This window comes from Embiotoca jacksoni, unplaced genomic scaffold (genome assembly GCF_022577435.1).
Source record: "Embiotoca jacksoni isolate LCO1_2020_lvr unplaced genomic scaffold, fEmbJac1.0.p SCAF_5, whole genome shotgun sequence".
NCBI lineage: Eukaryota > Metazoa > Chordata > Actinopteri > Embiotocidae > Embiotoca > Embiotoca jacksoni.
Genome location: NW_027185403.1, coordinates 6,304,760 through 6,326,876, shown reverse-complemented (window position 1 = coordinate 6,326,876; position 22,117 = coordinate 6,304,760). Strand labels below are relative to the sequence as shown.

The 22,117-nt window shown below is 39.6% G+C and overlaps 1 long non-coding RNA gene across 1 annotated transcript in view; it reads right to left on the bottom strand.

Annotated features, from left to right (window-relative positions):
• LOC138211784 (uncharacterized) overlaps positions 1 to 22,117 on the bottom strand; it is a 37,696-nt gene that overhangs the window by 3,703 nt on the left and 11,876 nt on the right. Inside the window, exons 2-5 of the long non-coding RNA XR_011179354.1 lie at positions 20,109 to 20,178; positions 18,067 to 18,207; positions 16,471 to 16,567; positions 84 to 291 (exon numbers count right to left, since the gene is read on the bottom strand). This is a non-coding gene — a long non-coding RNA (uncharacterized lncRNA). The remainder of the gene's footprint in view (positions 1 to 83; positions 292 to 16,470; positions 16,568 to 18,066; positions 18,208 to 20,108; positions 20,179 to 22,117) is intronic.

The following is a 22,117-nucleotide window of genomic DNA, read 5'->3' as shown; positions in this document are numbered from 1 at the left end:
GTCACATTTTGATCATTAAAATAATTGGAACTAATCTTTCAATTTTTCTTTATTCTTTCCTTTTGGAGAAAAGGGTGTCGCACCTGATTGTACTCTGCTCCTTTGCCAATCAAGGCCTGCAGGAAGTGAGACATTTTTTTTTTCCATCATGCCCCCATGGCCAGGTAATTATCCTAATCTACCTTCTTCCCATGCTCCAGCTTCTGTGCCACACTGGCTCAGATCACCTCTGCGGCTTCATTATCGGTGCTGGGACTCACTAATGGCTTGACGGCCACACTGCGCGAGCTGCTGGCAAAGAGGAACCAGGGGGAAAAGGAAAAGAAGAAGAAGAAGAAGCAAGAGGAGGAGAACGGGTAAGAGAAGGGGGGAAAAAAATGAGCCACGAAAGACCAAAGGGGTTGCCTTGAAGGTTAACATCTCAATCACGAGGGACAATACTCTCCAGTCTAACAGCTCCGGCTTCTTAAAAGTCATCGGTCACTGATGGAGGATGAAGTTACAGGGCATAGCGGTGTCAAAGAGGCAGTCAGGAGAGCGGAGAAAGCGCTCTACCCTGCAGGATGAGCATGTAGGGTGTTTATTTGAGGTGGCAGGTCAGGGTGTTTACATGAGCATCACATACATACACCCACCTGGCATGTTCAAAATGGCTATAACCTCACAACATACAGAAGGACTGGGGGTGGGAAGACAGTTTACATTTTTTTTTTTTCCCTGATAAATGACACCCTGACAGTTGGAAAAAATGTTGGGGTCCCTGAACAGATTTCTCAGTTACAAAAATAAAATGTGTTGGATTAGACAAAGACAGACATTTTTCATTCTACTTTTGAACCCCAATGAGAGCACTGGCAAATGCCACCCCACCCCCACTCCGTCTGTGCCATGATTGTTTTTTCTCTCCAGAAATGTCATATAGTTAAGAGGTGATAATTCTATATGGCACAAACAGACACTGACTTCTTCCAAGTGTACATAGCATATAGGCTGACAGATTGAGATGGTGTAACATGTCTTTGCATCACTCTAAATAAGCATGCAAGCTTTATATACCCTGAGATTCCAGCGGAAACACTTTGAAATGGAAAAGACAACTTTATGCAGAGGTTAAAAATGATGCCGACCTCAGTGTTGCGTGAAAACCAATAGTACTCTTGTTTCTGTGTACCTGCAGCCTGAAATAACTGCATTGATAAACAGCACACTAAACCCACCGTGGGTTGGTGTTAGCATTCGGTGTGATAAGAGCAACAGACCACAGATCATGTGATAAGTGCATATTTTGAAAAAACTGCTGATGTAAATTTGAATAAATATTACGATGCATTTTTTCCTCCAACAGCTTGATTAGACTCTTTCCGGTTTGTCATGTCATAGACTCAATCTGAATTTAGCGTGTTTGAGAGCTCTTTTTCAGGGTTAAACTTGAAATTTAAAACGTAATTGTAGCTGCTGCTTCAATGATTTACCGATGAATTGTAAGAATATTGGAAGGGGGGGTTATCTCTTAAATAAGCAAAATTATTCTTAAGCACCTCCACATTGAAACATCCTCTTTCACAGATAAAAATTAAGCCATGGTTTTTGGCAGGCTGGCAGTCAACGGGGCCAAATTATCAGCAAATGAGCAGAAACCTATAAGTAGCTTACGGGACTGCAGAAAGCCAACCACATGAACAACACGGTCTTTCACAGCAGGGTAAAAATGAATGCATGAGCTCAAGATTTACTTACATTTTCGGTCTCAGAGATCTTTAATTTGTTCTTTTTGGCAGTACTTATGGTGATAAGCGGGAATTTAAACTGGTTTTTGGTATTCACTTCCCAGAGATCTAAACACTATCTCGTGTGACGTCAGTCAGTTGGGAGTTGAACCACTCTGCCTACCCTCTCTGGCAGAACAAATACTGCTGGGTGAAGGAAAATCAACCCAGTCTTACATCAAGATGTGTAATAGTTACGTTTGTCTGCAAAAACTTATTAGTTTTACAATAACGGCTCACAAATTGTGAGATGTCAACGTTTTTCTTGGCCTGTTCTTTTCTATTGGCCACGTCACATGACTGTCCAACAAAACATGCTGTCTTCTCAGCATAGACTGCATATAAAAATGGACTTAATCTCAGGGTCTGAAAAGTGACACCAATTCTGAAGAGACTTATGGTGCAATACTTCGGAGGGCCACCAGGGGCGGACTTCAAAAACGTCCTGCTCCAATGGACACCAGTTCAAAAAGTGTTAACTTCTCTCATGAAATACAACGTCGTAAGATTTTTTTTTCCACAAATCATTATGGTTTCATTCGCTAAATTCACTCCTTCTGATCAGTGTCCTTGTGATCCTACTAAAAATAATTCTATCATTAATTAGATATTAGGTCTCAAAAAGAGGTATGTTTGGGGGCGTGACTGATTTGATTGACATGCCTGGGGGCGTAGTCAGGTTGCGGTAAAAGTGGACTGGCTTATTGTCATCTGGTTCTCAGTCAGATCCACCCCTCAATCCTACCCAGCTCATCCAAATATGGTCATTTTTCGCTCCAAAAAAACTAGATTGTGACAACTCGAGGTTTCAAAATAGCAGTTCATAAACCAATGGGTGACATCACGGTGACTTGCCACACCATGTCTGTTGCTCAGCTCCGCCTACTGCTGGGTGATGGAAAATGCATCACTAACTTTGCAGCATTAGCGATTTTTCCCGGGAATGTCACCACAGACACAACTCTATTGCAAAAGCTGCCATTAGTGGGCCACAGCGACAGATAGTGACTTAAACATTTATTTAAATAAAAATTTGAAATGAAGATTATTACTTTGAAACTGAAAATTTTGAATATTCGCCAGTCAAAATGCGACAAGTGACTTTGAGTAAAAGAAACAGTTCAACCAAATTACAAAAATATATTTTCTCACTCAACATATTTAGACATACAGATAGCTGTGGTTTTATTTTTTGGTGTTTTGAGATATATGTCTCCACCCCTATACAAGGCTATTTCTCAAATTTAAAGCAGTTGGAGTGTTCACAGAGTGGATCCAGTTTAACAGAGCATCATTTCTGTCAAATAATTGTGTTGAACTGACTCTTGAAGACATAATTCAGTCCTATGCAGATCCTGCATTATGCATTATGTGGGGAACTAACACAAGAGCTCAAGAAGCACCTCATCCTAAATCAAGAACAAGTTTAAATAATTTTAGATCGCAAGTAACAGTGACAAAAATTAAAGAGAGGTGTATTAAACAGTAGCAGTGAAATCTAAAGTTCTGTGTAAAACTTGTATTGACTGCTTGCAGTGATGATCTGTGTCATTGCCTTCAGCACTCGCGAGTGCACGCTGTATCTAATACTGCCGAGTCATGTTTTTGTTATCATGTTCCAGTTCTAGTTCGCTAGAGAGGGTCTGTCATCCTAACAGTCTATTAAGGCAGTTCTGAGCTCATCATTAAAGTCCTCCTTAAGGTAGAACTTGCTTGAAATTCCACTGTAAATAAAAACCTAAGAAAGCAAATTGGTAAATTTATCTCAATGAACAAATGTTGACATGCCCCACCTTCTTGCTGTAGTGCGGCTAAACAGTGAAATTGCTCCAGCATAAAGTGCCTCACAGGACACCTATATTTGGTAAGCATATAAACGGATGAATTAAGGTGACAGTAAATGTGCGTGCTTAGGGCTCAGGAGGATATTAATACTCTCCACCCAACATTATTGTCAGATGGCACATGCAGTTATCAGAAGGGTACAACTGTGGGGTTCGGCACAGACAGGCATGAAGGCATGCTTTATTTTTCGTCAGGGGTAATGTGATGATACCTGATGCCATAACAGTGTTTTTGAGGAGGATTCTGAATCAGAAAGGTGCTATATATAAATGTGCTAAAACGGGTTCAAATGTTTTTTGGGGGGAGAAAGAAAGAGGGAGAAGAAAGATCTGCTTCAAATATATTCCTTTTTCACCTAGAAATATGTTACTTGGTAAGGAGTTCTTGAAGGTGAAACATAAAAGAAAACCTTATTTTGGCCTTTCCAGGTCAGAAGATAGTGGTATATCACAACCTTTAGTGTTTTCTTCATCTTGTAACAGGTTCCCTTCTGCACCAGTTCTAGTGAAAAGCAATGTGACAGAGTGCCATTAAATATTGTGATTCTGTGTAACATGTTTGCAGAGGAGGATACAGGCAGCTGAACGCAGAGCTGGCACTGTTTTGTTTTTTTCCACAATTCTTACATGTAAAACCTTCATTGCTTCCATAAAAGGATCTTGAAGGAATGTAAAAAAAAAACCCTCCTCTTCTGCAGCTTCTTTGCTTTGACAAACCAAAATAGGAACCAGCTAGTGTTCCTCACAAACAAGCATCTAAAACAGATGAAATGTTTTTTTTTCTTTCACTCTCTAAAGACTACTGAAAAATACACAAACAGCAGTGGTAGAGAATGTAGCTAACAAAACACTGTCAGGTAAAACGCTTTTTAGCCTTTAGATTAATTGCAAGTTGTGTGTTTTCATGCCCTTTTACAGAAAAGCAATATATCTGTTAAATTATAGCTGACATTTTGGGAAAAAGTACTGAGGCAGGAGCAACAAATACAAAGCACTTGTAAACTTTGTTCTCGTCACTGAACATTTGAAATGTGATTGTCTATTCTCGAACTTGTCAACAGTAGTTTAACAAAATAATCTTAACTAAAAGTCTGTTTACTTGCTTTTACCTGAACTATTAAAATACATCTTAGTTTTCTATCAAAAACTATTTCATCACAAAAAATATTGAATTTCTTCAAATTTTTCTTTTGATGTGCGAAATTCCCATGTAGACTTCTACACGACTGCATATTTGGGTATATTTTGTACTTTTACTTAATTTGTTACAGTTAGTAGCACTCTAGTCTACAGTGTTTGTAGAGATTTTTCACTGAAAACTGCTGCCTGTTTCAACCAAAACTGATGCTATGTTAGTGGTGAGAGTGAACAAAAAAACCCTGTAAATTTATGGACCAGACAGCTGAACAATGAGCCGAAACTCCCTGTAAAGGTCTATAAAGCTGAAGAGAGCTGCAGGGGATAATTCTCTGCACGTTCATCACTCTGAATGACCACTTTAACATTGTTACATTGTTTTTACATTGCCATTGGATACATTGTTATTGTAAAATATCTGCTATGATCGCTTTAAGTAAAACATCTTCCTCCACCTCTGTGAATACGTAATCAACGTTTTCTGGAGCACCAACACCAGGTTACTATTATTAGTAAATACTGGGTTGTTAAAAGAAAAAAGTGTTTGTCACGACAGTTTTGTACATCCTACTGCTGCACCAGATGATAGCTTTTCAGGGTGGAGCAACAGTCAGAGGTCAACCACAGAAGAGTTTATGGGCCAAGGAGGAACAATTTACAGAGCAGTGCGAGATGTGCCTTAAACATGGACAGCCGGCTCACATCCCAGGACGCCAAATAGTGCTGTTTTGTCAAAGTTGTTGGCATCAGAGGTGCCCTGTACAAGGTGCCCTTTGGCATCGGCACCATTACCACCCGGGTCAAAGAAGGAGGTCATGTGATGCAGTAAAAAGACCGACAAAGTCTGCAAGGGCAGGAAGTCGAGAGTGGTTGGATGATACAAACATAAGGCGTTCACCAGTGTCCTGCCAGTTACTTATGTAATATAACATATAACTTATGAAACATGTTAAGTAGCTATGTGACATTACTTACATAAGATTTGTTATTTTAACCCAAATTATGATATTTTTCTAACCCTAACCAGCTCGCATTGGTACCTAACCCAAACCGAAACGCAACTTTGTCACGTTCAGCCCAAACTGTGATCTTCGTTTTTGGTGGACACCTTATGCGCATCTTTGAGACATAAGTGGGCTGTGACAAAACGGCAGTATTTGATGCCCTCGGATGAGAACGGGTTGACATATATCATACAGAGCCAGGATAGACAAACCATGCTGACCTTTTGGCACACCAAGAGAATACTTTTTTATTTCCAGGTTGAGGCCTCAAGGTGAGAAATAGTATAAAACATACTCCGATCTCCAACTTCTGCAGTGGGCATGGTGTGCCTTTAGCTTTCCTGAGGAGTCTGTTAGTCAAACAATGGGAGAGCATTAAAACATGCCAATACAGCAATATTAGTCAACAGCCTCAGTCAATACACCCCACTGGGTTGCATGCCTTCTTACAAACACAAGCAATCGCTTTAGAAGGCCTCAGCACTGGATAGAAACATCAATTACAGTAAATTACACCAAAACAGTGTGTAACACTTCAATTTGTTTAATCTCCCAAGCTGTCTGAGCTGTTTTGGATGAAAGCAAAGCAGAGGCGAGAAAGATAACATTCAATAGCCCTAAGATGCATTGCACTATCTACCCTTGGTCATGTTTATGCATAGAATGAGGGAGTTATTTATATTTGGATTCCCAGGACTTCCTTCGAAAGCATTATTAAACACTAAGAAATGAATATTTTTTTTCCCGCGCAGTGTAGATCTTCAGTCTTGAACCTAAATAGCAGTGCTCCTGTGGCTTCACTATCAGTTTCAAAATCCACGTTAGCGCCGATGTGTGCCCAGTTTTCTGATTGCTTTGGGCTTTTTTATGGAATACAAATGGTACTTTCAGTTTGGCCCAAGATCATAAAGTTGAAAACACTTGCAAAGGCAAAGTTACGGATGTTTCGTGTGTTCATTAAGGCTTTGATTTCAAAGTCCTGGGACACAGGTTGATAAATTCTGCAGTAGGACCCCTTTGAGACAATGGAAACAAAGGATAAAACACCATCTTGGTTTACACTCTCGCTTTCCTGCACTGAGGGACCACAAATGATAGCCTACTAAAGGCAGCAACTATGCTCCAAAACAAAAATGCCCAATTTGAACTAAACAGTGCATCAATGACTTCCCTTGCTATGGTTGATTATCCGAGAGGGGTATTGGTTGCTGGGGCCAGATGAAGATTTGGCTGTTTCAGTGAACATTTTGGGAGGGGGTGGGGGTGCCGGAGTAAATGAAAGACAAATGCGAGTAGTGCCCACTCAGCTATTTTCCCAGTCAAGATCAAAGGCACGCCGGACTGGCCGCTCCACAGGAAACTTGAGATGGGTCCTGCCTTTGTTTGCTGTTGCTAGGAGACCTGCAGAAGGCTGAAAGTGTTTGCGGTGGGGTACAACATCAAAACCATTTCCAATATAAATTTTTAAGACAGCCATGTATTTGTGTCGCGGGCTTTCAATTTACTGAGTGTACTGAAAACACTAACTATAATGATTCATGCTACTGTTAGTCATGGAATAATGTTTGTTTAAAAAAAAAAAAAAAAAGTAGTCACAGACAATTGCACATGTGCACACTTTAAAAGGGCACTTGTCAATAGTGTGCACACTATGCATCGTATCATTGCTTTGCTAGTACGAAATACATTTTTTGGGGCCCACATCAGGAACACACAGAACGAAAAACTGCACACAGTGTATAAACACAACTTGAATATTGTTTGATATATTTATAAGCTTAGGTTTGGCTTCCCAAAGAAGCTAATTACGATGCTGTTATCCATTAATGGGCCCCATGATAGTAAGGGTGGCTAGACATGTGTCACAGAGAGCTCATTACATATCATTAGTTCAACACTCCAATAATGTCTACACCTGCTGAGCAGAAGATAATGACTTGGCCCCTGATATTTGCAGGACTATTGTCTACTAAGCAGAGCACCACCAGGAGAATAGATCCACAGGCTTAGAAGCTGCATGAAACCTGATAAAGCTATACAATAACCCATGGTACACAGTTTTTTATTTGTTGGGAGCTACAGTTAGTGCAGCAGAGCAGAGACCAAAGGAGGATTTATCCGTTTTTATTTCTTTACAGAATTGGGGCATGCAGGCTCACTCTTTAAATAAACAATAATGACGAGCCTCTTGTGAATCAACATTTCTTCTTTCTGTACATATATTTGTAGAAAAAAGATAAATATTACGAGATTTGCAATTATCTAGTTACCATTTCTGATGGTGGCTTACATCCTAATAATAGAGTTGAGCTATTCCTGTTTATTTGATCATTGGATTGGCCCTGGCTCATCGTATTACATAACTGTGTATGAATAATGTGACCTCAATCTATTTTGCTTTGCTTGATTAAAAAAAATAAAATCAACACTTTGATATTTCATATAGACAAAATCTTGCACTTAACTGAGTTAAATGTAGATGTGAAAAAAATGCAGTTAGAGTCATAGTCTACTGTAAGTAGTTTTATGGACACTGTATGAGGAAGCAATCTTTGACTAACAGACACATTAAAAACTGCAGTCGCCAAAAAAGTGACCTTCGTGTCTGGAATGATGAAAATTCGAATTGTGCTGTGTCTGCCTTGTGTTTTCACTACTCGGGCCAACTGGCACGGCGCTGGCGTCCTCTCCCCGGCTCCCAGTCTGCCGTGATGACAATGGCAACCAGCTACCGCATGGCATGTAAAAATGACAAAAATACCAGCACGCCAAGGGGTATTTGGAAGATCTGGAGGTAATGCAACATAACTGATCAACCACTCCGTCAAGCAAATGTAATCCCGGGCACTGCTGTTGCAGACTATTTTGAATTGTCTAGCCTCTTTTCCCATGTTTATAATACAATGTGCTTTCAATTTTCTTTAGGAGTGCTAATTTCTGGCTGGAAGAAGAAGAAGAAACAAGGTTCTTTGAGAATTCTAAGTTTGTATCCTCTAAAGGGCTGAATTTCTTCGAAGCAAATGGCCTACATTCAAATGTGTCACGAGCTAATCGGTTGTGTCCTGCCTTAACCCGCTCCAGTCTGTGAGTGTGCTAGTGAGGTTTGAGCAGAGAACGTGCAAGCTACAGCGGGAAAGCAGTGACAGGATGAAAACAGATTCATCTTCCCAACGTTTGTTCCAACCTTTAAAAAAAAGAAGAAAAAAAAAAAGAAAAAAAAGTCAAGGCTAATCCTGCTGTTATTGTGCTCAGATGGAAGAAAGAGTTGTCTTCTCTCTCACCACGACCAGGGATCCACCTCTGCGTGACATCACAGTGAACACACGGCTGGCAAATCTCAAATCAGCAGCCTAAATTCACTTTAATCGGTGTGTGAATAGCTGCCGCATCAACTGAACATCATGTCGATTTATGACTGCTGAATAAAAATCTGCGCTGAGCTTGAATTAGTTTTTGATTGAGAAGAACTTTGTTCATTTGGCTGCCACCTGCTTCTCACCAATACAAATACTTCAACTGTAGTTATCAACACAGACTCACAGTGGGTCTGGTTTATTTGCCAAGTCTGTGGCTACATTCATGACTTCATCGCTAACAGGCTGCTCCTGTAGAGGGATTGAAAACTATTTTTCAACATGATTTAAATCAGAAAACAGTTGTTCTGTGGGTTTCCTTACATGTGAAGTGCAATGTTGCAATTAATAAATCATCTATGAGAAAGATTATGAATAATGTGCACTACTATAGCCCTCAAAAGTCCGAATATATAATGAGCATGAAAACACACAAGGGACAATTTGAATAGGGCTATGAAAAGTAAAAGTAGTTAAAGTAAGGGTCATACGTTTTAACAAAAGTATCTTAATTCATGGTTCATTTAGATTTAACTGATAATTGCTGAGAATATTTTCATTCATCTTTACACCATGAATAAAATGTTTCAAACTATAGATTATCAGTTTATTTGAGATCAAGAGGTGGACATTAAAAGCTTTCAACAAGAGTTTTCTTTGTTTTCTACAATGAACAATCCACCACGCGTTTGTTGTATGCTCCCTAAAAGCCTCAGCAGGTCTGACTGATAAGTACGAGCAGTGGCCGCGATGCTTCCACAAACAGTTCACCTCTGTTTTGGTGGATGACTGCTGCCTGAACTCTGTACCCCCACTGAGACAATAAAACGGCTGGACGACTATAGGACGAGCAGAAAGGCCAGTAGTTTATAACTCAGGAGAGGCGAAGCTATACAGCTTCGGTAAGAGATTGGAATTCTCTCAGTGGGGTCAGAAGGCCAAAGTTACCTTTTTCAATTCCCTGAAGGCAAATTAAGAGACCCTGGACACGAACTGGAGCCCACAGCTCCATCCCTTCGGCTTTAGACAAAGGAGATGTCTCAGTGAATCCCTGCGAGATCTCAACCCAGTCAATAATTGCTTACTTTGTGTGTAAAGAACATGTACTACCTTTAAGAAGAGAAGCATTATAGTCAGTCTCACTTTGATGCAACATTTCACCATCTAACACAACCAGTAATATGGATAAGTACATAAATGACCAGCTAATTCCTCGCACTGAAAAAGTTAATATGCCCTGCATTGATTTAATTAAGAACTAAATCATTTGATTGACACTTGAAAGTAAAAAGCATGCAAATGTGAAGAAGTCATTGATTTAGTTTTCTCTTCTTTTCATGTTTTTAATTTATATTTGAAAAAATGTCCTTTACACCTTCAGCCTTGTTCAGTCCATTAAAAAACAACAAGACAATAATTCAGATTTTCATTTATAAGAGGAAATTAACTTTAAAAATGCACAAGTAATAAAGTTCTGTCTTTTTCTCTAGAGAAATGTAAGTTGAGCAGAAACATCTGTGTATACTGTCGCACTCAAATGGTTGCTTTTAATGCTGTATCCAAAAAATTCAAACATAAAACAAATAATGAATCAAGAGCATTAAAGTCACTTATTACAGAACACTTGGACTATTTTTACTTAAATCCCAACAAATTTCTACATTAAGAAAACCTATTTGAGCATTTTAAGATGGAAAATGTTTACGTGTTTGTTTACTTTAAAGACAGCCATATTTTTTTTTAATGAACATAAAATGTAAATATCTAAATATTTTGTTAAAAGCTACCAAGACTCTGAACATTAGAGCATTATCTTAAGAAGGTACATTATGATATAGGGCTAGTTTCGAGTCTTGATCTTTTCACACGAAGAAAGGACTGTGATTGGCGAGGATTTGCTTTGAGATACTCTTTTCATTCTAACAGTATTAAAAAGAGAGAAAGACGGGGAGACAGAGGAGTGAGGCTGACGTCACAGTCCAAGAGTCACCCGCCGTGTGTTCGGCGTCTCCGAGTAAAGACTTATCTGCAAAGAAGTTTGGACGGACAATGTGGGTGGACAGGGCGTGAAACTACTATCATCATCAGTTCTGAATGAAAAAAAGAAAACATATCTTCCACAAAAAAGGAGGCTCATTCCAATTCAGCTGCGTTGTTAGGACAACGAGAACCATCCCTCAGATGATTAGTTCCACTTCAAAAGAATTTACTTTCCGTGGTGGAAACGTCCCCCTTTTGTATCCTTACACAGGGTTTTCTCAGCCCAAAAGAAGAATCGTATGTTTAGTCAGCCTGTTTATTATTCCTTCTGTTCACACTACAATTGTATTAAATAAATAGAGTACTACTAACAAAGGCCTATTAGCCCATAAACATGTCCTGGTACACACAAAAAAGACTAAATCACAGTCTCTGCGCAGGAATTAAGATACTGTGGTAAAGGCACAAACTACATTGCTCAAGACATGGTGCCAACTCAGAGTGCCTTGTCACTGCCGTCATGAAACATGCATGTTATGTTGCACATATTTTGTCTAACTGGGGAGTTGTTATGTGGTTCCATCTCAATTCTGAGAGACGCCGCCCCTTGCAAAACAGCGCTGGTCGCTGGATATACTGTGAAGCAGCAGTGTGTGTCAGATTTTCTGGTGCACATGTTTCAAGAGAGGATGAATGGATTTCGCTAGTTCAGTTCAGATAAGAAGTAGTAACAGTTACAGACAGGCTCATTGTACAAGCAGCAATCTTAGAACAAAAATTCGAATTAAAAAACACTTTAAGCATTTCAAATTTTATACTAGAGTGTGAGTGTTTAATGCTTAACTACCTTAAAAATGGACTCTAATTTAGAAAAAAAAAATGATAAGCAGGCACCCGAGTCTGCAACAAAAAGGTAAAAACAGGTAATAATTAAGTAATGTTAGTCGCAGTTATATTAAGCTTAATGTGATTATTCATGTGTGGCTAAAAGCAGCAGATCAAAGAGTTACAGCAGTTAGCTTGATTGTTAACTTTGACTTCTTTGAGATTTTAAAAAACACAATTTGAATGCAAAAAAGAAAAAAAGGCTCAGTTGAAGTTCTGCTGGTTGTTCAGATGATAAACAGACATCTTGCCTGAGTCAAAATCCCAAAAGGGGCGGAGAAAAACATAGTGCACACACCTAAATGCAGATGAGTGGAATGAGGATGAAAAGTCTTCTTTTTCTTTTTTTTTTTGACGCAGCCTGCAACTGGCAGCTGTGACATTTTGGTTACTTTTATTGGATTTTGCTCTTTTTTTCTGAAGCTTTTTTTTTCTGAAGCTGAAACTCCAAATCAGCCTGGAATAAAAATGTGTGAAGGCCTTTAGGCAACATGCAAACTGTCTACTGAGAATGAGTAAAGCTTTACTTTTGAAACAAAAATGTACAAGGAAACATAACAATGTGAGGAAGAATTATTCTTTTATTTGTTATTTGCAGCAATTGCTCTTTTAATTAAACTTTACTTTCTGTGTCTTGTTTTCATGAAATTTGACTATAAATTCCAGGTTGATTTAAAAAAAAAAAAAAAAAAAGTGTCATACCACTTCAGTCATTTCAGTGATCCACTACTGCACTGTGTTTGCCCAGCATGAATATTGCACTGTGCCTGGTGTGGCTCAGGAGTATCCATTCTCCCCCCGCATGATCAGTGATGAGCCTGCATGCGACCTACGGTATATTAATATGCACAGCAGAAAAACACCTCTTGGCAGAAGACACGCCAGCAGCAGCCCTTTAATGTTGGCGACTGTCAAAGCTTTGATTTCTGATTGATGAGTAAGGTCGGTGCAATAACAGAGTGACACTACTGGTCATCTGGCCCAGTTTCCACAACAGGAAATGTATCCTTCAACACCACGATGCAGCCCTGCTCCTCAGAGTCCAACAGCCAGGCACATCGTTCGTTTGGAATTGTATATCTACAAAATGAGTGCCAAGTCCTTATAAATGTGTACGATTATAGATCTAATATGTATTGACTGCACAGGTGTTTAACTCTCCAATAGATCTCAAAAGAACTTTCACTAAACCTGTATTTTTGTTATTATTTCAGAAGAAGAATATAAACAGAGCAATGCAGTTATTTTATTAACTAAAACATTGTCTAAACTTCAGTCTAACACAGAGAGTCACACATTTTTCAGACCATGTACCACCATATACGTCACCTAATTTCCAAAGTACAATTTTGCTGTTTTAATGATCAAATACTATTCACTGATTTATCCATGCCATTGCCTCAAGAAGGCTAAATACCGAAAACAAACAGCTCCTGTTTCACATTTAAAGAACACATTTATTAATCAGACCGGATGGATAGCTAGATAGTCATTTTATTTAATAGGAGGTTAATTTGGATGAACTGACCCTTTTAATAGCCCAGCAGAGAAGATGCTTCTGTGTATTGGAGGGGAAAATGTTTCACCCCTAAAGTCCCATAACACAATAATAGACCTGCGTCAAAAAATCAGGCTGAATCTGCTGCCTGTGTAGCTGACAAAATCTTCAAAACAACAGTCTTACAATAAATTCTACCTTGAGGAAGGTTAATGTTCGGTGTCTTGATACAAATGTTTTAAAGAAGCATTGACTTAATGTTTATGGTAATTTGAGAGGTTGCAGGTTGTGGTGCTGTTGAGTTGTACTGCATTAAAATGACAACTATATTTCACCAACCACATTCATATCAAGGAGGATAAACTAAGTATTAGAAACACCACTCGGCCTAGAACGTAGTTTAACAGCACCGCAATGACCATATAGTTACACTAGTACAACTTTATGTCCCTCTATTTAGCATTCATAAGCATAAACATACACACAAGCAGATATGTGTTTATTAATGCATTTGCCAACAACTACACCTCCTCCTGCAGGCCCCATGTCTGAACACACAATAAATGAGACTATAGTGAAACAGTTATTGAGGGTAACTGAGGTCATAAACAAATGTCATGGGATGTTATGATTGCTGGCAAACAGTGCACATTAATTAACACTTAAAACTTGTTCTTATAGCTACTTAATACCGTCATAAAATGTGTATTAATGTGGCTATACTGTATAAATGCTAAGTAGATGGACTTAAGGTGAAGTCTGACAGTTGCATTCGTTTACTGCATTAGTTCTACCAAGTAGTACCGAACAAACTTGCAACTAAGTGCATATCACTTTAAATGCTGGACTGATCACTGTAGCATCTTTATATAGCACAACCCCAGGGAAACCATCATTGCACTGAACAGAAATACACACAATAGCCACTTTATGAAGTATACTTCAATCCAATGAAACCGTCCTGCCATAAAGTCAATTATATGATGCCTATGATACTCAGGTTTTTTTGTTGTCGACGACACGGTCATCAAGCTGTTTATTGAACAATGTTTTAACACTGAGGTGATATGGAGGTCTGCGACCTCCTGTGTAAATAAGGAGGAGAACAAATTCAAAACAAGTGTCAATATAATGTCGTCCAGTACAACCCCTCCTAATTATGACCCCAGTAATAAATATATAACTGAATTTATACAATTCTGTGGTCAAAAAAGTCATATTTATGGCAGAAATATTAAACTGAATTGCAATGATAAGTGATATTTTACCCTAAAAATGCTAAAAATGAACAAAGAAACTGAAGTATGGTTAAATACATTATTGTTTCCCCCCCCTTTTTTTTTATTAAATGAGGACGAGCTGACTTGAAAAAAGCACTCAACTCAAATGCAACTAATTGCTCCTTTCATCTATCCAATTAAAAGCAGAATTTTAATCCAAGAAGTTTATTTCTTGTTTTGGTTGCTCATCATGTGCCACAGCTTTTTAATCAGGACCAAAAAAATGTAAGTATTGCATGTTAATTCTGCGCTGAAGAATAAGTCGTTATTTACTCTTCTGATTTTGATCACTCCCTCCCGGCTTAGACAGAACTCCTCTCGGGACCATCCCGACAATGACTGGGCTTAATTGACAACCACACCAAAAATCAAAAAAGTATGTGTTGGCAAAGTTAGCCGCTAACTGCTAACATTTTCAATCCATACCCACTCAGGTGTGTATGTGTTAGAGGGTGTGAGGAGGTTGTTAAAATGGTGCTGAGGATCAATAGGATGTTGTTGTTAGTGAGAGACCTTTCAAGGGAAACATCAGTGAGGTGGCATCACAAGTTGTCATGTGTGATGTTTGTGAAATGTATCAGGAATGTCTCTACCTTCAGCCGCCTGTATAAACAGTCAGCAGCGACAGCTCAGCTCCCCTACATTTCCTGTGATAAAACAGTTTGGCTGCATGAGGTAATCTCACCCTTATCCAAATGAGATGGTAATGCCTTCACTCAGGGAATTCAACAACACAGAGTACCTAGACGGAGGCTGCGCACCTCAAATGGGACTAATAATAGAGCCTCCGTTCTCTTAACTTGGAATCTATACTATACGCTTCAAAAATGAGATCAACTATATGGGTCAGTGGGATTTCTGCCTGAAAAAAACAGAAAGGCGCAACCAAAAGAAAATATGCTCTGCTGACAACAGATCTAAGGAATGCAGTCGCTAATAAGAAAATTATTTGGGCAGAGTAACAGCTCAGAACTTTAATTAACAGAGCTGGTTTTAACTGATTGAAAGGGAACACATGTCCACACTCATGTGCGCGTGAGCCTAATTATTTCCAACTCCTAGATTGTCTAAATAGGCTTTATAAATAAAAGCATGAGTGACTCGAAATGTTCAAAGGAAATTATTTTAGAAATGGAAATGATCAAAGAGACGTCTTTTATAACTTCTGTGATCTGTGAGCTAGAATACACGGGGACTTCAGTCGTCCACGCTGCTGTGGCCTAGGTTTCATTTTAACTTGGGAGGAGATACAGGCGCCACAATGACTCCACCCCCAACATCTGGCTTTCCCAGGAGACAATAAAAGACATTGATTAGCCCTAATATTTCCTCAAAAAGCCCACAAATTAAACAAATTTAACGACAATAACAACATCAATTCATACAGAGACGATATGATACCGCACCATAGGATATAATATCCTGTATCATATGACCTACAGGTATCTAAGGCATCATGGGTAATGTCTGTATGACAGCAAAGGCCGTTAAATAATAGAAATTCAAAATAAAGTCGGTGCAGATAATTATATCACCGACTGTGCGTTGCCCGTGGCGTCTTGTTCACATGTGTGTATTACCAACAACCCACGCTGGCTCCTGAAATGTTGACACAGTTTTTTCTATAACTGGCTGGTATCTTTACTTAATGTGTTGACTCAAAAAAGTAAAATTTACAGCATTTCAAAACACAGGAAGAAAAACAGCACAGTTTGGTACTTACAGTGCAGCGGCGTGGTAATGAGCGGCAGAGGTAGTGGCGTCTTTGCTTTTCTCTCTCTGAGGCTCCTTGGCATTATTCATGGCCCCTCTGGTATTATCTGAATTAAGTTAATGTACAGAGCATAGGTAATGATGTGTTTGATCAAGTGCTGACAATACCAGTGAAATACAGTTCATGCAGAGTTTGTAGCGGTTAATTTATGTGGGTTTTTTTGCAGGTGCTGTTAAAAGTTTGAAATAATATACAGTTTCAAACACTGTTTCTACAGTAAACCTTTCTCTTCTGTTCCACACACAACGTTTTTTCAGAAGTCGCACTTTGTTAGGATATTACTGACTCGATATCTTTCAGAGCAGGTTTGGGATTTTGTATTTGTTACACTTAAGGCATTGCATTTCCACAGGAATGTTCTTTTTGTTGCAGATTATTTTTTCCCGGGACACACCCCAGCTACACAGCCTGATTGCATAATTCTGCCAATTACATAACTGTATAAGTACTACGGCATTAACAACAGTAGCAGTGCAGATAATGTAAGCTACAGGAGTGGAGCTGAGGACAAGTGCTAATTATCTCGGCCATATCCAACTTTAATAATGGACCCGAAGGAACTACTTGACGCTTTTGTTGCATAGGAGATGGATTTTTGATCCCGCGCCTCTTTCAGATACCTTGAAAACAGGATTATTCCCTGCAGACTGAAATAAATGCCATCAGTTCTGCCTTGCTCTTTTTGAAAGTCATCAGTGGAAAGGTGCAAACTTCACAGCGATCGTGGCGTATACTGATCCTGGGACGAAAATTACTGCAGCTGTTTTTGATATTACGTTTGCTTACAAACACACCTACACGGACACGCATTGTACATCTAATTACCATATCATAGAGTACGCCCAATGCAAGGTTAGGTTGCCTTATTGATTAATAAAAAGATGAAGGGACAGTCCATCACTTTCCCTGTGCTACTCCTAAATCCTAAATCCGTTACCTGGCATCTTCAAAGCTGCACTGGTGGCTAATTCCTCTCTCCCATGCCCCCTGGGCTCCCTTTAGCATGTGGCTAATGATAAACTATTTCCATCAATTGGTCTTTTACTTCAGAGGGACCTAAGTGACACTTTGGTCAGTTAGGATTATTTTCATTGATGGCAGTAAAAAACTAAAGCAACAACAGGTTGCTTTGCATTCCTGTCTGTTGCCTCAGTGCCGTGATACGTGTTTCTGCCTGAGTCATGCACTCAAGGGTCAACACCACACCAAATCACATTTGTCTCCTTCATTAATGTCACAGCGTTAATGCAACATATCATCACAGCGCAAAGCTTGGTCTAACTGTAATTGAAAAGGCCCGAGGGGAATTCCTGGGTTGTGTGTGTGGGGCCCCCTATTCCCTGCCACCCATCCATCATTGTGGCGCTAGGCCCTGGGGTGATCTTGTAGCGCTTAAGGTTAACAACGAGATTGCCACGCACCCTCACTTACTGCGTTCTAAAAATGTGGCCTCGTGGGCCCCCGCTGCTGCAGCAAACACTGGGTACCGGTGGAAAACTACACACAGCATCATGTCCAGCACATGTCAGTTTGACGGCCACGTACCAACGAGTGCAAGCTTGAGCGTGTCAACACATCCATGTTCAGCGAATGGATGGACTTCAATAGGGATGTGATCAGAAACAGAATCCTTCCTTCAGATGTCGAGTTCACAGGCTTGATTACGCAGCCGCCATGCAATGCATACTGCAACAGATAAAATTAAACACTCACGATTACTCACCGCTTTGAAACACCCTGGACCGTGATCAATGTGATCCCTTTTTTAAGTTCAACCTCAAACGACAGAGATTTGAGAAATCGTACAAAAATCTTACAACAGAGCTGAATTGTTGCTAATGAAAGGTGATCGTTTTGAGAGACGGCAGAGACACAGGCATTTAGGATCTCTTTGCACAGTTTTTGTCAAATCTAAGGCAGTGTGCTCTTTAGGTTTCACGATCAAAGCCTTTTCAACATTTTCTAACAAACACTTCAAAATCATTCTGTAAAATATGAATCATTAGAGACCAAATGATAACTTCTCAAAGATCATATGCTGTAGAGCTGTTCAAAAAGATAGATGAAGATAAAGGCATCAATTCCTACTCCGATATGCACATTTAAGCATATTCATGTGGCTCTTCACATACATGAAAGCGACCAGCTGCCCTTGCCAGCCAGTGGAGGACATTAAGGCTCAGACTGGTTGATCTCTGATGACAAGGGTCTGGAGGAGGGATTAGAAGCACAGGGACCAAAGTTATGGTCATTCCCTTAAAAGGATGGCAGTGCATCTCATAGGCCTGGAGCTTGCAGGAGTTGAAAGATCTTCAAAGGTCTGCTCACCCCACACAACCTACGCTAACTCCCAAAAAAACCTTGAAAGTATGAATTTTGAGAGATGTGGATTTTTAAAATATATATATTTTTTTTCCCCTTTTGGTTTGCGACAGGCCACAACAAATGCTGCAGGCCGTAGGTAAAAAAAAAAAAAAAAAAACTTTAGCTTTGAGTTTGTTGTTTCTTCTTCGTGTGAGATTCTCATTGTCAGTCATATGGTTATCTCCTGAGCTTACCGGCTCATAGGAGACTATGAAAATATCTCAAAAACTGTCTCATCAGAAACTGTCAAAATATCCGTTATGTAAGGCATGGATAATAAATGAGGAGAGAAAGAAAAAAAAAGATATCTTTTTAAGAACCATCCACAGGGGTAAATTGCAATGCATCAAAAGACAAATATGCATTAGATATGAGGATAGGCGGAGCCTTCTCTCCATCCTGCAGTATATTGGCTGTTCAGCAATACTCTAGTTAGTTACACCAATTTTTGGTAAATTCCCCAACAATAGTCGGAGAGCTGAGTAATTCAGGGGCTTGGGCTTAAGTTGACAGCAGAGCGACCGATGGGAACAGTGAAAAGGGGCCTAGTTTAATAAGCCCTGCGACAGACTGGACTACACAGGGGGTTGGCACCGCTGAAATCAGAAAACTGCAGTGCAGATGTAGATGAGACAGAAATCGAAAGGATCTGTGGTTAAATCATAAGAGCACAGCGCTGGGACTCCACACTTCTATTTATCATTTTATGGTTTGTAAACACATCACCCAACATGTGCATATAATTGTAATGATTGCATTGTCTTACATAAGAGCCCTGTGTGTGTTTTATAAGCTTATTAATTGTCAAGCTGTCAAATTAACACAGGCTTAGACATGAAACAGATTACCTTACTAATGTTCTCAGATAGGAACAAGTGACATGAGCTTCACATTCATTTCACTCCACTATTTCATCTTTTTGACAGTTGTATTATACATTGTTCAGTCTTTTACTTAAGAATCAATCTGTATTCAGTGTTACAATTGCCCTCATTATGCATTAGCATCACTGATGCCAAACCCCTCTGTAGCGACCATTCTTCAACTGGAAGGGAATGTCGAAAAAAAAAAAAAAAAATAACGCAGCAGCGCAGCTGCAACCAGTTCACCATGTGGTGTTGCAATTTTCCATTGAGAGAGGGATAGTGTACAGAAAAAGGCAAATGCATGAGTTAAGTTCTACGCATTTCTGGGGGGAAATCTGGCGGAGGATACCTACTTACCATGGACCCACACGGGCAGAGATTAGGGGGCCATCATGAAGGAGCCATTGAGGGTGAAGGTAGCCAGGAGCTGCAAGGATAGAGATAGATGAGACAGAGGAACAAGAGGATCTGGCGGAGAGAAAAAAAAAAAAAAAAAAAAAGGAAGGGGGGGGGGCACTGATGGGTGGATGAAAAGAAAGCAAGTTGGGAAGCAACAGCACCACTGGCTTGACCTAAGGAGGATGGGGAAAAAGCCAGAGATCCAATTAAAAACACACTTGGTCAGTAAGAGTCAACGCTGATGCAGCCTCTCCAGCCTCTCCAGACTCTGTGGCCACAGCAGAGCGCCTAAACCGCACTTAGAAAAGTATGGGAGCCGCATGGTGTCAGTTACGCAAGATGTCATATATGGTTATGATGATGCATAAAAACCAAAGACCTGGTGTGAAAACGCAGCCCACCCCCTGGTACACAGCTGGGGCTCAACCCAAGCATGGCATAACAGCAGCCCGGGGGTGCAAGATGATAATTCAGTGGATCGGACCCAAGGTGAAACGGATTTATTTACATTAAATTGACATATACCCTGTCCAAAATGGCACCTGCGCTTGTTGCTAGGCAGACAGCGAAAAAATAAAGATGGCGGCAGACAAGTGGCAAACTGGGAAGCGGAGGTCTAATCAGTTGTGATCACGGGGGGGAGGGTGTGGCATGGGTTCAATGTTTATGGAATATTACCATGGCCTGGTTAGAGTATACGACAAGATGTTTACATACTGAAAGCAGCAAAAATCTGAATTTAGGTTGTTGCCTTTTGGCTTCATACGGTACATGTCCTCACACAACAGAAGAACTGTTTTGCTTATACAAATACAGAGGCTTCTTTGAGCTCAAAATAATGTTTGATCACCTCTATTATGTTTTCTGTGGAGAGATGTATTATTTTTAGAAACAGAGGCGAAAAGGGCAGAAAGTGACAGTGCATACAACAGTTGGGGTTTAGAAGAAGAGCTCTAAGATTGAAATGCAGGATGTCGTAAGATTTCTTTAAAAGCACTGGTACTAGATACGACAGCAACACCTACAAAATTTGATGCAAGTTATTGATAAGGTTGCAATACAAGTTAAAGTGACCTTTTCCGTCATCACATCATGAAAGTACACTGATCAAAGCCAACCAGGTTTGCCTTAATTTGCTTGAAGAAAGGAGCACTTCACAATTTAAATATTTTACACCAACCACTTTAAATGATCTATCTTGGGCCACATCATAAGACCCACCGCAAAAACCACAGTCCCATGAATATTATTTTTGATCAATCTAAGTAAAAAAAGAAAAAAAGAGTTGTGCAGTTTGTTGTCTTCCTAAAATTGAATTTCAGAAACGTGCAGAAGTCTCCCACAAACATTCTCGATGAAAAGATTAAAATGAAAATTAACTGCGGTCAAACTCAGAAGGGATTTGCAAAATGCATCATCAAAAATATCTGACTCTCCCAGAAGATGTATCCCCATGAGTAACATGTGCAACACTAGAACCAGAATGCAAAAACAAGTTCATCACAGACTCCAAGCATCACCATCTCAAGAACAATTACACTATATACGATCTGTGCATGTACTTTGTTTCACTCAGAAATATGTGAGGAATAAAGCACTTTTGTCTATTTTTTTACATTTTTATAAACATAGGAAGATTCCCGTGCTGCCTGTATTTTGCCTTACAAATAACATAGTTTTTAGAGCACCATTGCAGCAAAGTATCCTGAACTTTTAAGGAGCCTGAAGTGGAAGGTAATATGGTCGTCACTAAAAGTAAAACTTCATCTAATGCCGTCTTGGACCATTTAGCCTATATACTGTCCCCTCACAGGAATAAATCACCTACATACAATACAGATAGTTAGCTGTCAGATCAATATCACCATGCGTTTCAAAGAAATGTAAAAATAGTGAACCTTTAACCTGATTTCCTTTTAATATGTGTGAAGAAAACTGGTATTTTTAATGACATTCAACATCCACAT